Consider the following 15781-nt stretch of genomic DNA (forward strand, 5'->3'; position numbering starts at 1 on the left):
AATATCATTTATCGTGACATATGATATATATATAAAACTATAACTATAGTTAATAATACACTATTGCATGTTTGAAACTTGCTGAGAAAATATCTTAAAAGTTCTCATCATAAGAAAGAAGACTTTAGGGGCTTCCCTGGTGGTGCAGTGGTTGAGAATCTGCCTGCCAATGCAGGAGACACGGGTTCGAGCCCTGGTCTGGGAAGATCCCACATGCTGCAGAGCGACTGGGCCCGTGAGCCACAGCTACTGAGCCTGTGCGTCTGGAGCCCTTGCTCCGCAACAAGAGATGCCGCGACAATGAAAGGCCCGCGCACCGCGATGAAGAGTGGCCCCCGCTCTCCGCGACTAGAGAAAGCCCTCGCACAGAAATGAAGACCCAACACAGCCAAAAATAAATAAATAAATTTATAAAAAAAAAAAAAAAAAAAAGAAAGAAGACTTTAACTATGTGTGGTGATGTTAACTAGACTTGAGGTGATCATTTTGAATATACACAAATATTGAATCATTATGTTTCATAGCTGAAACTAATATAATGTTATATGTCAACTATATCTCAATATAAAAAATATTATCAATCAGAAAATCGGAGCCCTCCCATTTTTCTTCCAGGATAAAACGATTTCAGAAATACTCTTTAGTAATGGCTTTCACTGCAGATTTATGTGGTTGGAATGTTTTGTGATATATGATAGTATCTTCCTAGAAATGAGAATTTGTCGTCTTCCTGAAAAATAAAAATCTTATTACTATTCTAACCAACCAACCAACCAACCAACCATAACAACAAAAACCTAAATGTCAAGAGTGTGTCCGGTGGCCCAGAAGGCCCCAGGCCACCTGCCCACCTGCCTGCACCTCCTCTGAACTGTGTCCTCTCTCTGCCCCATAGTTCGCTCGGCTCAGCCAGGGTGCACTTCTCCAACCACACAGCTGCTATGCGGCATCTACGTCTGTGTTTCCTCTAAGCAGAATGTTCCTGATATCCCACCCTCCAGGTCTCTGCTCAAGTGTCACCTCATCAGAAAGGCCCTCCGTGACCACCAACACCACCTCCTCCCACTGCTCTGTTTTCTTATCATGCCTGATTTCTCTTATTAGCACTTATTACAGGAGAGCTAACAGATTTCCATAGAATGTCTACTTATTAGCCCCATTTACTCTATGGTCTCTGGGAGGATCAGGACTTTTGTTATACTCACTACTTTTCTCCAGCTCCCAAAACAGTGTGTGGTGTTCAGCAAATGATCAAAAACTCTTTATGACATGAAATAATAAGAATATGAAAACACATAATGGACCCTTATTATATCATGGTATTTTTGTAAAAGCCAGGTAGTCAAATGTTTTGAAGCCTCTCACTTTTAATCACAAGCATATTTTAAAACTTATAGTCTAGTAAACTCCTCCCACATTAAACAAATTAAATAGCAATATCTAACTGTCAAAAGGACGTTTGAATTTTGAACCAAATCCAAAAGATTCTACCTGGTTACTTAACGTATAAAGTAACATTGGTTTATAGCTTCATTTAGGTATTTTGTTTAACTTCATAATGATCTGACGGGATAAAGATGGGATAGATATTTCCCCCACTTAATAATGGGAAAATACCCAAGAGAAGTTGCCTTGTTACACACACCCAGATCAGCAACGGAGTTGGAAACAGAGACACCTTTTCCTTCTCACAGACTCTCCTGAGTCATTAGGACCAAATGATTCAAATTCCACTTATGAGATAACCCTATCATGGAAACTACTGAAATGACAGTCATGGCAAAGTCTTAGTAGAACCAAGAATTAAATGGATATATGAATAAACACCCTCATTAACCAATGCAGCCCGCCTCCTCTTCTACCAACCTCTGAACATCTTCAGCCTATTTCTTAAGGCATTATCCTTACGTTTATCTATGAACATCATAGATACTCTAAATGCCACCTTTTGGCTATAAGTCATATTAAACATCTACATTCAGATTACTGCATATTTCGTCACTACTAGACGATACTGACATCCCATGTCAGTACATGCTGAATGGAGAGGAGGCCGGGTCTGCAAACGAATGGTAACATGTAGACATATGGCCCCAGTCCTGAGCAAGGATGTTTTTCCAGGTGATAAAGTCATTGCAGTATAACAATAACCCTCATTACTCCTGACCTGAGGCACATCCAAGTACAACACCTCTTCTCAATAAACAACAGCAAAAAAAGAGTTTCGTACTTCTGAAGGAACAATGAAGGAAAACAGATTTATCACTTAGGGGGCAGATGGTCCAATTCCATCTTGTTACAGATGAGAAAACTGAGACCCAAATAAGTTAAAAGATTTGTCTAAAGCCGTACAGCTAGTTTTTGAAAGAGCCACAGCTAGAACCCTAGCCTCCTGCCTCCCAGTCCAGAGTTCTACATTACAAGCTTGATAATCCATACAAATTGGACTTTTTCCTCCTAGTTTTTCCCTTTAATGATCTTTTAGGTTTTGAGCAGAGGAAAATTAGTCATGAAACAAAGTGCCCCCAGACTGTTTGATCATTAAGTGCCCCATAAATATTTGAGTCAACTGAACCAAATCTGGATATGACTTATCCCCACAAGATGCAGAATGTTTAATACTTAATTTAAGGCCATCCCATTTGTGATTTTTGGTTTCCATAGTGATAAATAACATTTACTGCTACATGTGGCCTGGCTTACATCTATGAACAAGCACTTCCTGATGAATGGCAACTCCCACAAGATATAATTTCCCAGATATTTTAGACAGCTGATGAAGGAAAAACATTCCCCATAGAAAAGATTAATAACTGATTGGGTCATTCAGCATTGAAAGGCGCTCTAAGTTTGCTATGATACAGCTGATACTCTGCCCTTATAAATTGGTTTCAGGAACATAAGGGTAAACATTTGGGCTTTATTAGCAAACTTAACAGAGAGGACTATAAAATTTAGAATTGTAAGAACCACACCATAAATTTGATTCAACAGTTTTCAATCCTACACAACGACAAAGATGTATTTCTATTTTAACTCTTCAATCATGAGTTTCAGTCTTACAGAGGACCCTGTGACACGCCCGTTCTACTATAACCAGCATATTTGGAACATAACAATGCTGTTAGTCCATTCTGGATATGAACATGGGGGTGACGCACAAAGGAAAAGCCATGGAAAGAAGCCATGAGCTTCAATCACCACCTAGTCCTTCACTGCCTTCAGCTGCCTTTTATGAGGGGTCGTTCTGTAAGAAGCAAGCTTATCAAAAATGTTCCAGGTGTTAGGTCATTAAAAATATAAGAAGAAAATAAAAAGGGTATATATGTAATTACACTTGCAGAAATATTTTTGTTCTCCAGCATCATCTTCCCAGAAGGCTGTGATATAGAAACTGATTTTCATTTCTTATTTTTCAACTTTGTGTTGACAGCTTTGAGGGGTTGTTGAGTTAGAGGGAAGGGGTCAAATATTTTTCAAAGAGGACAGCAGGTTGAATTAGTATCTTGATGTTCCCTGGGTCTCTATGATCTCTCCCCTGTGCGATTACAGAAGCCTGTACACACTGTCTCTAAGAACATTTCAACAAAATTGCCTTTGGTGAGAACAAGACAACTGTTCACAGTATGGACAGAATAAGTAAATCTTCTGCACTAGAAGCCTGGTTTTAATATGGCTTAAAAAACCATCTTTATTCATCTCAGGTCACAAACTATTCCCACCTAAAATTCCCAAGATTCTATCCCAATTTCAACCCTACACTAATCCTCTCCCAACCTGTGGAAATTAAATACAGATACTGTTCAGTTTCTCCAAAGGACAGCAAAGAGGTCCTTCAACATCAATTGGATATATTTCTCACAATATGGCCATCCTTATGGAAATTCTCTTGGAAATGTGGAATGAAGAAACCAAAGCTGGGAAAAGGAGAACAGACCGCTAGGGTGTTTGGTACAGAACACGACTGGGTTGATTCATGTCTTGCCTCTTCTGTAACAAACAACTGAACAAAGTTCTGGTCACTACAGTAGAAGGACCCCCATAAAGAATAGAGAAAGGTGACTAACTGCCTCTGGGCAGTTTCAGACTTCATGTCTTGGCAATGAGTGATTTGGCCTGGAAGGGATATGCAACATCTCTGAAAGCAACTAACAGAATGCTCTCTATGTTCTGCTTCCAGATAATAAGCCGTCCATCGTGCACTGTGGGCAACTCCATTCAACCAGTGCTTACCATGAAAGTACCATATAGTTAGTACCATACTGGCTGCTGTCAGTGGTAACTTACATTTCAACTAGCGTACCTGTCGCAAAACAACTTTCATTTAAATTGAAGACAATATATTCTCAGGAAAGTGACTAAGTACAGACCTAAGCCATATCCTAATTTATAAAATATAAATTTTAAATTCTACAAGAGATTGCCAGGTACTAAGGAAGAGATCATTCAAGGAACTGAGCTATACTAGGTAAACAGAGGTATAACGGCCCCAAAGCCAAAAGAAGGTAAAAGCTACAGATGCCCAAAAGCAAAACTGGAGAAATATGAGATAGCATCTGAAAGCAATAAGCAAAAAAAAAAAAAAGTATAACAAACACCTCATAATAGTTTTCAGCAGAGTTTTACTTCACAAAAGAGCCACTGAAGTTATCGAAATAAAATCTGTCCACCATCCATACCAAACCACAGGTAACCAGATATTATGGTTCATCAACATGTTCCAACTGCAAATCACCAGAAAGTTTTAAAATGAAGTCAACTGACATAAATCATTAACTCTCAAGATGATAGTTAAAGTATCTTGTTAGTATTCCTGTAAGCAGCAGAAAGAAATGAGTGTTAATGAAAAACTGGAACTCCAGTGCTATCAGAGACCTAGAGATAATTATGCCCTATGTAAATTAATGTAAATGCAAATAGTCTAAGAACTCTAAGCTTTGAATTCTATTCATATATATTTTAAGTCTAAGTGTAAACATATTTTTTAGAGGAGTAGTTTAAGAGGATCTCTCCTGAATATCTTAACCCCCAAAGACCGTTAGGTACAGGCACTTAGAAGAAAAGTGTGTTTCTGTGTGTTTTTAATTAATCATTAATGAGGCTCTAAATACCAATTTAACCTTAGGTAATCATCTACTCACTTTCTTTAACAAAGTACAAAATAGAAACTTTGTTACATTGTATCACCCATGAAACTGTGACATTTAACCCTAGATATACATAAGATAATTTGACTCCGTAAACATAAAACAGCTGCAAGAGAAGACGGAAGATATTCATCATACTAAATGCTTGGGGTCTGTACCTTCTTGCAGGAGCAAAAAAAAAAAACTTTTCTTCACTAGCATTTTATCTGTAAACAGCTTACATAACTTTGCAACCTTGAGGCACTAAACACGGGAAGCAACTTCATCATCTATCACTACAATGCAATATTACTATATATCTCAGAAACAGATTTTGAAGTAGAATTATTAAAGTTCAATTTTATGCTTAATTGAAGGTACAAGTCTAAATTTAATTGTTCCAAGAATAACACACCGTGACTACCACTGGTTCACTCAAAACTGATCTAACTGAACAAATATTCATAAGGCTGAACTGGGAGGGGTACCTAGTTCCACCCTGTCACTGCTCCCTACAGGGTCTGTTTCCCTTAAACTAAAGCTTTATCTTGAGGAATCCTGTAGCTAAGGAAGGGATGGATGTTGGGACCTACAACTGGGAAAACACCTTCATTATCAGATTGAATTCCTCTGGGGAGGAGCAGAGTCTAAAATGTCTCTCACCAGCTCAGAAAAAAAAAATGCTGTTTCTTCAGTTTCCCTTCTAAATACTCCAACTTAAAAGAAAATTTTGCAAAAACATAGGAAAGCTTTAGTAAAAGCACTAACAGTTAACGAAATGCTTTTTTTGCCTTAAACGACTACCTGATACCAGGAGAAATGTTAATGTTCATCAATTTTCTAGAAAAACTAAAAGGCAGGCAAACACAATTGAACTTTTTATCTTCTAATTAAGTTGACTAAAGTACCCAAGATCAAGAGAACCCCAAAGGTTCTCAGACCATCAAGGGTGGGGCCTTGAACCTAAGTCTACCACTGGCTTTGATATTCCCCACCTCATCTCTCACCCAATCCTACAACTCTGCATCAATATGGCACCTTGCCCATGTATCCTCAGCTAGAATTCTTGAAGCTAGAATTCTTGAAGTCCTCTGTCTCTCAATTCTTGCATCCCCAAGGTTACCAAGTCCTAATGGTTTCACCTTAGAAATCTTTCACATTGGTCCTCTCTTCCCCACTGCCAAATCTAAGCTTTAATCCAAACTCCCTGCCACCCATCTCCACCTACTCCAGCCTATAATCCACAATGCCACCAGTTACATTTCTTTAGAAAAGAAAAAGAACATCTAATCATTACCCTCCCAGGTTAAAATCCCCTGCTGGTTCTAGGATCAAGTCCAAACTTCCTAAGTGCGCATGAAACTGCAATACCTGCTTCAGGTGCAGCCATGGCCACACCCCTTGTGAGGTTCCTGCCACACTCAACTGCACCTGCAGTGAGCAGGCCAGGGGAGCAATGACAAAATCTCCATCCAAATAAAATGGCATCAATATGTACATAAAATTCTCGTTCTACATCTTCCCAATTCCTGCTGCAAAGACTCAGTGGGATAAGGAAGACTTTTCTGTACTGAGTTCAGAGGTTGAGAGCATTGGCTAGAAGCCTAGAATCCTCATGGCCTGTCTCTTTAGGGCTGGTGTGATACTGGGCAAGTTCCTTAATGATGCTGAGCCTAAATTTCTTTCTCTATAATATGGGAATAAGAGTAGGACAGACCTCATTCACGTGCTGTGTCAATTAAATAGCACAATGACATTATGTGGTTTTAGCACAGTGCCTGGCATATCCTGGAAACTCAACAATTAGCTCTTTATTACTGCAAGAACTGATTTGCCTTATGTAAGGGGGGAAATAAAGTGAGATATATTGACATAAACATCATTGGCATCAGTGAATTCATAAATGCCTTTCCTGTGTGTGTGGTGGTAGTCATGGGAGATATTAGGCACATATTTTTGAAGGAATCTGTGCAATCTGAGGAGGTCTGGTAGCATTTATGAATTTAATCTACGGATGCTTTACTTCACAGCCCCATTTTATATAATGTAAAGCTTCTAATTCTCATATCTTATGATTCTAAACTCTTGGTTTGTCTGCTACACTCAAGGATACATCTTCTCCGAAACAAATAATAAATAATTTGTGCCAAACACCAAACAAGATACTGGGGAATATAAAGATGACTACTGTATTTTCCCACCATTTGAAGGCCATTCTTTGGCTTGGTTGTGTTGGTAGCTTAGCACTTTGAAAGGGAATCTCTTACACTTGGGCCCATTTTCCACCTTTTCTTCCTTCCTTTGCTTATTATGGACAAGGACTCCATATGTAGGTCCCTGAAAATGTGAGTGTTCAACTGCTTCTACTTAAATTCTGCCAATAGTCAGTCCACAATGAGGGCAGTTATCGTCTCTCAATCTTCCAATCCCCAAAAGTGTACTTCCTTCTTAAATTGTAACCCCAGGAGTCTAGGAAAACTTTAAGAAAAAAAAATTTGTTTAACTAAATGTCTTCACATGAAAAGATGTTCTACATCATTAATCATAGGAGAAATGTAAATAAAGATCACAATGAGATACCACTTCACACAGACTAAGATGGCTATAATCAAAGAGACAGAAAATAATAAGTGTTGGCCAGAATGTGGAGAAGTTGAATCTTTATATGTTGCTGATGGAAATGTAAAATAGTGCAGTCACTTTGGAAAACAGTTGGGCAGTTCCTCAAAATGTTATAGAATTACCATATGACCCATCAATTCTGCTCCTAGGTATACACCAAGAAAAATGAAAACGTATGTCCACACAAAAACTTGTACACAAATATTCATAACATTACATACAACAGCCCCAAAGTGGAAAACAATGCAAATGTCCATCAACAAACGAGAATGGATAAATAAAATGAAGTATATCTAGTTTCAGTTTTGTAAGATGAAAAAGTTCTGGGTATCTGTTTCACAACAATGTGAAACAATCTGTTTCACAACAATATAACACCACCGAACAATACACTTAAAATTTGTTGGCGTATCTATTCAATGGAATATTTGGCAAAAAAAAAGAAATGAAATATTGACACATTACAACATGGCTGACCTTTAAAACATTATGCTTAGGGAAAGAAGCCAGTCATGAAGGACCTCATATTATATAATACTATTTAAATGTCCAGAACAGGCAAATCTACAGAGACAGAAAGTAGACTGGTAGTTGCCAGGGGCTAGGGGGATTGGGGAGAATGGGAATCACTTGTAATGGATACAGGGTTTCTTTTGGGGTGATGAAATATTCTAAAATTGATTGTGGTGATGGTTTGCTCAACTCTGTGAAGGTACTTAACACCACTGAATAGTACGCGTTCATTGGGCCAAATGTATGTATATGAATGTTATCTCAGTAAAGCTATTAAAATTATACATGCAAAAAAAGTAAGTGACTTCTAGGTCCTTAGGCTAAAGCCATGATGTAATAAAACCGCTACAACTTTGGGGTCTATATCAGCAAAATTTGCACCAATTTTTCCTTTTAATGTTAAGTGTAAGGATCTGATATATTTGAAATCCTCATTGCCTTCCCTACCCCCTCTGCTATGTTACTACTCTCTCCTCAACAGGTGCTCCATGCTCCTGAGGGATAGGGCTTCAGAGTTACCTAGGGGACCAAAAATAGCCAGAAAGAGACTCCAACAGAGAGCCTCTAAGGCCTTAGAGAGACCAGAAAATAAGGCTTCTCCATCCTCTCACCAAAAAGGGGCTTGGTAAGATGCAGGGACAGGCTAGCAGGCTAGAGAGAGGTAGAGAAGCAAGGGAATGACCCACATAAACCAGAACATCTCCATAAACACAATGATCTGGCTATGGTTTGTACATGGTCTGCTGTGAACGCTATAAGCAAATATTCTCAAATGGGGGTCTCAGGATCTCTAGAGACCCACAGATACACTCAAGAATCTGTGACTTCTCCAAAATAATCTTTCAGTCCGGTGTTTTCATTTCAGTGTTCATCTGAAAGAAACTGATATAATTTCACACTGGATCATCTGAACCAACCCTTTACCAACACGGTGCCCAGGTATGCATTTATGATTACAGTGGCACCGAGTGATCCTTATCAGCAACGCTTACAGAGTGCGGGCAGGCACACACATGACAATGATAAAGGTCAGTTTAAGACACTTATTGATCATCAAGTTAAGACTTTGATTTCATGACACCATGGAATGACAGGCAGTGGAGTACTGTACTATATTAATTGCTACGGGCTAATAAGGAAAGGACAGAGGCAGACTGGACACATAATTGATGAAGTCATACCAAATGAAGGTCAAATGACATTAAGGCATTCATAATAATGTCTTCACAATGGCATGAAGGTATTATGACAAAGGTTTTGTTTTAGTGGTTCAAAAATTTACAAAGCGGAGGCAATGATAAGAAAAGGAGTTTTGTTCAAGTTGTTTTCAAAACAGTGTAAATGAGTCATTTCTACTATCTATTGACTTCCTTCAGCAGTCTGACACTTGGCTGTATGCTGAAACTGTACAAATTTTCCACATCTGTAAGAACTAAAATTCACAAACATTATATTCCTGTTTCTGATTCTAGCAATCATTGAATTAGATGTATGCTTGATGCTGATTTCAGTAACTCTGGAATGCTAGCCTTATCTTTGAATGTACAAGACACTGACTGCACTAGCAAGGAAACTGGAAATCATTAAAATCATTAAAATTGTAATTCAAGGACTGCTCACTGGCACAGCTGCTATCTGATGGTCCTGAGATGATAGCAAGCAAGGCCTTCAAGTCCATAATGTGCTTCTGAATAACATATTTATTGCCAACAGGTATTTTTTGCACTACTATTATCAAAATCAAAAGACTCTTATGCATTAAGTATATATTAGGACCCGAGGCAACAAATTTATAGTAATTTAAAATAATCGACGTAGGTGATTTAGTCTCAGCAAAAAATGCATTCATCATGTTTAAATTTTAATGGTTTAAAATATTGTTTGCATTTATTGGTGATTTTTTAAATGTTTTAATAGTGGTATAAAAGCTATAAGCATAAGGAGTATATATTTTACTTCATGTTTGTACATATTTAGTACAATTAAGCTAAGCTAATTTAAGTCAACGGAAGGAGTTGGCTGAAATGCATGTGTGGGCTGTTTGACAAACGCTACTATAAGTAATAATATGGGGGTGATTTGGAACATGTTCATTCATTCAAAAAACATTCAAGATCCTACTGTGTGCTAGGTACTAGGATACAGTGTGGAACAAGACAGACATGTCTATGCCTTCAGGGGGCTTAGAATCTATTAGAAGAGGCACACGAATGTAACAAGTGAAATGCCGGAGAGGTAGAAAGTACCACAGAAACAAATGGCAAGGGGACTTCATTTAGTTCAGGGGGTAAAAAGGACTCCCTGAAGAATATGACATTTAAGTTAAGAAAAAAGGGAAGAAATAGGAGTTAGCGAGACAAAAGTGAAGCAGCAGAGGAGGAAAGAGCATTCTTGACATCAGACACACCCTGAAGGCTTGTCGTCATGAAAGCATAGCAGATGAGAGGAACAGAAAGAAGTTCTGTGAGGCTGTAAGGGGAGTGTGAGTCTGGAGTATGCTGGGAGGTGAGGCAGGGCAATAGCTGTAGATTCCAGATAGAGGCAGGGACTTCCTCTTGCAAGGTCTTGAAGACTCCTTCTGGGGTCTGGCTTTTAACTCCTTAGGCAGGAGTTCTGAGGGCAATGAGAAGTCACTGGAGGGTTTTACACAGGTCACTGACATTGAACTTTGTTTTGCAAAAACCCCTCGACTTCAGCGTGTACAGAGCATTGGAGGTCAAGGTCAGAGAGGGCAGCTGGAGGCCGCTTCAGCAGGCCAGGAGAGACAGGACGGTGGCCTCACAGGAGTTCTGCACTGCCGCAGCACACTGGAGAGTTTTAAGACATAACGGATAAAATGTAAGAATTTAAGTTTAAGATAGAATTGAGACAACTTGGCAGCTCACTGCAGGTTGGAGTTAAATGAGAAGGCTATATTATGGAAAATGGCCAAGTGGGAATGGTGGATGGTGTCTTTCACCCGAAGGAGGAAGAACTGCAAATCCTTGTAAGTTGAGGACCACCTGCATTCAAAGGCTGCTTTGTACAAGCTGTTTGAAAAAGTATTTTTGTTTTTCTTGCAATTTCATACCTCTGCATCTATTATGAATAGTTTAAAAAAATACTACTGACTTGCATAATCACTCACACCCAGAGGCGGCAATATTCAAAACAAGCCTGTGTTCTTTTTGGAAAGTCTTGGTTCAAAGACAAAAATCTGAGAACAGACACATCTGTTGATCCTGACTATTGACACGGTGCTTCAGTGCAAACCCAAGCACTACTTAAGACCTTTCTTTGATGGGACAATAGGCAACATAGGTACTTAGGTTTAAGAGGCTCCCACTCTGCACTTCATGCCTTAGAAACATGGATTTAAATATCAACAGAACTGGGAATTCAAGTTCAAGTGACCAATGCACCTGGCAGAATTTAACCCAGCATTAAACCTCTCCATGCAAATTCACAATTTGCTAAGAACAAACAACTCTGGGAAAAGTTTTCCCATGACCCACACCCTCATGAGCATTTTTAATATTTCAAAAATGCTTAGAAACTGGAACAAAGCAATTTAAAAATCTCAAAGGGTCAGAGCAACTGGAGTTAGCTTAAGAATGCATTATACATGAAAGACACCAAGGCTCTATAAACAGGGCATCTTCTTCACACCAAAGCACAAGAAAACAAAGGAAGAACTAAACTAACACAGACCACAGAAAATATCACATGAAAGGAAATTCATGTCTGGCACAGCCTAGAAGAGAAAAATCTCAAATAAACAGGCTTGGCTTCTGTGGGCTCCCTAAAAGCAAGGAGTAGAAAGAGGAGAATCATTTTTAGTATCATGAAAGTGAGAGACAGACCTTTATTAATGTGCCAGTTTATTAGGATTACTAAGGAAGCAAATAGAAGCAGAGGGTCTCGGGCCACTCTCCCCTGCCTCTGTCTCCACACAACTTGGCCCATTATCTATTCACGGCACTGCACAATCTACCTTCTGGGTCTGCCTCTACTTCTTTCCCCAGGGGTCACAGATGGCAAGACCGTTGACATGGATGATCATTTATTTAATCAACACTCATGTCATTCTTATTATGTGTCAGGCACTATTCTAATGCCTCACAAATAAAAACCCACTTAATCCTAACTACTGCACGAGGTAGGCACTATGACTATTCTTGTTTTATGCACAGGGAACTGAGGCATGGACATTTCGGCTACAAAATTTGCCCCAAGTCAAACAGTGCTAGCAAGTGATACAGCCGAGATTTGAACCCACTTTTAATCATCAGAGCTATAAAGGATATTTTAATTTTCTCCATTATTTCTTATATTTTCATACTTTCTTACAATGAGGATTTACTACTTTTATAATAATGAAAAACTAAAAGACCACTTTTACTCTGAAATACCAAACCAAAATAAATAAATAAATAAAAACAAGGCCTCGAATGCCTCACGTATGATATCATACCTCATTTGTTGGTAGCCAAGAGGCGAGGCCAGATGATCCTCTTTGGATCATCTGCCATGAGATCTTCAATTCTACGCCCTGTTCCCCATTACACAGGCAGTAAGGGGAGCAGAAAATGTAGACAAGGCAGAGATGATGAACATATGGTCCGAGAAACCGTCCTGGGATCTAGTTCTAGCTTACCAGTTGTAGAATCTGGAACAAATGCCGAAGCCCTGGAAGCTTCAGTTTTCTGATCTGACAACTGGATATAGGTAATTATACCTGTCTTCTCGAGTTAACTCACGTAAACTACTTAAAAACATAAAAAAATAAAATAAAAATAAAAACATAAATGTGCCTGGCACAGAGTAAGAGATCACAAAACTGTCAAACACAGGAAAACTAAACTGTCTCAATATTTGCCTATGTAGATTATTCCTGGGCCAGAGCAATCCAATAAACCAAAGATTTCATAAAATCATCGAACATGAACAAAAGAAAGAATCTGAGAACACAGGAAGTTTCGCATCACTGCATTACTCAGCAATCAGGGCTAACACAGTAGAGAGACCATCTTTGAGCCACAGGGAAATGACTCCAGGCCCAGAGGCAGGAGTCATGGTACTGCAGTGGAATGTAAGAAAATAGCTACAGTGGTAGGGGCCACATCTCCCTGATGTGCCTTTTTTAAATACAAAGAGTTATGTTTCAAGGAACAAGAAACTTCATGCCTCTGATTCTCCATTTCAATATTTATAAAAGAAAATCATTGAATTGTGTGGCCCCAAAGATGCCTTCCAGCTCTAATAACCTGTACTTCTTTAATGGTATAACCAGATCCTCTTAGTCAAGATGTACTAATGAGTTTCCATCACATTTCTAAGGGATATCACTCTGTCAAGCAAGTGGGTCTTCAAATAGCATGTAGTAAATAAATTTTTTTATGTTGCCCCCTTAGTACCCACAGCAATTCCCTAAAGTTATGTTAAGCGTTCCTGTTAAAAACAATGCTTCTGGCCCTGTGGTCCTGATATTCTTCTTCTCTCTCAAATATAATATTCACAATTAGGAGCCCGACCCCAAAACAGAGACTTAAATAGAGGAAAAATTAAATGCTACCAACACAGATTTTTACTTTCATAACCTGTTGTATAAAAAATTTTTTCTCTATCCATATCCAACTCCATTTAGTGCTTTCATGACCACCAACTGTGAAGCTGAAAGTGCCATAGTAAAAGCACATAGGAAAGCTAACGCAGCAATGTATCTTGGCTTTTTTAACGTCTTCGGTGCTGTTCCTCGTGCCAAATCCAAAGGACACAGAGGATCACCAGCTGTTTGTTGATTTGCCCAGGAATCAGACACTGATGGTAAAGCTACCGAAGGAGCTCAGGGCATCCCTAGGCCATAGGGCACAGGCAGAGAACAGGAGAGAAGATAAAGACTGTAAAAGAATGAATGTGAGGGCAGAAAAAGAACAGAAAAGGGGCAGAGAGCGAAAAGCTACAGAATCAGAAGGAATAACTACACCAAGTGCTTTAGATCTATTAAATTCACATGATAAGTCTCACATCATTTTATCCTCATTTTAAGGACGAGCAAACTGACGCTTAGAGAATCTAGATTACTTTCCTAGGGTTGCACAGCCAATACGTAGCAGAGTTGGTACTTGAACAAAGGTTTTTCCAGCATAAAGCTTGTGACTGAATATGTACTTTGTGACCTCAGAGGGCATCTCTGGGCCCCCTCCCATGGGAGGTTTCAGGTCTCTCTCTACACCCTTGGTCAAGCAGGGACAGCCTTTGTGCCCTCGGTGCTGGGACCTGGACAGTGCCAGGCAGTTGAGCCCAGCTCTGCCTGGCTTTAAAGGAGATCTGTTCCCCATATTAAGCTGAAGTCTGTCTCCCAGCAACTTCCACCTGCCTTTATCCCAGGAGATCATCACATCTGCAGCAAATGACGTTTCCTGTCAAAGCCCCTATCGATAATAACTAAACGGAGGAATGGAAAATGTGAGAAAGTTTTCAAGGAAAATCTCAAAATATCCTATAAAAATTTTTTTTAAAATCTCAAAAAAATCCTCTAAATTTCCTTTTTTTAAAAATAGCACTTGTAAGGTAAGGGTAACAAGCTTTGGAATTAGTAAACTTACTACAGAGAAGGTTGAACATGGGCTTGTCTTTGGTTAGTTATTTCACAGAGGATGATGTACATCTATTTCTATTAAGAAAGAAATCAGTTGCCTTAAGTTTTAGCATAAAGTATTTACTTTAAAATATGATTAGTTTGAAAGAGATCAGAGTGCAGAGGTCATTTCTTCTAGAAAAGCTGAAAATGTACACTCCCTTAATCTTGGAATGGTTCAGATAAAAGCCTGCCTGAAGTAGGAGATTTGTAAGCTTTCTTTCCCAGCTCTGATGAAAGCTTACGTAGGAATGAATAGCTCATCTAATGTGTGACCTACTACTTAAACTTACTGCTTGGCTTTTAGGTTCCATCCATAAAGTGGGAATACTACCTGGTAAAGTGTAGTTTAAAACTGTTGAAAAATGTTGCTTTTCGGTCTAAGTGTTATTACTGTGTCCTGAAACATAAGAATTACTCATCTAGAATTAAACACTTAAAACAAGGCAGGGAAAAAAAAAAAAAGGCAGGGAACTTTATTTTAGCAAATACATAAAATACTTCATATATTTTATTCATTATATGTATTTATAAAATGTGTATCAATTTGGCAATTATATAAGGATTATTTTAACGCTCAGTATTTTTATTGGTTACTGCCAAAATCATTTCTGCAATTTTAAAATTTTCACTTCACTGTTTACAACCACTTCCTGAAAGCATAAAATTGGAGTTGGCCTCTTTGTCAATGCACTGTTCTAATATCTAGATCTCATACTGGGTCTTTGTGGCAGGACTGATCACAAGTTCATACTTCTTTCAAAGAGCAAAGGATTAAAGAAACACATAGAGGAATCATCATGAAATAAAAGGATGAAAAGGTAGCTCAAAATTAGTGCCTCTTGACTTTTTCCTAAGAGTAGTTATTAAAGCATTATGGTTTACATTTATAAAAGCAAAG

General features: G+C 38.6%; 1 protein-coding gene and 1 long non-coding RNA gene across 7 annotated transcripts in view; both read right to left on the reverse strand.

Moving 5' to 3' along the window:
- LOC309636632 overlaps positions 1–15781 on the reverse strand; it is a 505650-nt gene that overhangs the window by 482179 nt on the left and 7690 nt on the right. The gene's annotated exons all lie outside the window — the stretch shown is intronic.
- Positions 1–15781, reverse strand: part of LRRC8D (leucine rich repeat containing 8 VRAC subunit D) — a 108937-nt gene that overhangs the window by 56966 nt on the left and 36190 nt on the right. The window contains exon 3 of one of the 6 annotated variants that reach the window (XR_014267948.1): positions 439–11068. The exons of the other annotated variants lie outside the window; for them this stretch is intronic. The gene's annotated coding sequence lies outside the window, so the exon portion shown is untranslated. Of the gene's footprint in view, positions 1–438; positions 11069–15781 lie in introns of those variants that run through there. 6 annotated transcript variants of the gene reach the window in all.

The sequence above is a fragment of the Balaenoptera physalus genome, assembly GCF_965194825.1.
Source record: "Balaenoptera physalus genome assembly, chromosome: 1".
NCBI classification, from domain to species: domain Eukaryota; kingdom Metazoa; phylum Chordata; class Mammalia; order Artiodactyla; family Balaenopteridae; genus Balaenoptera; species Balaenoptera physalus.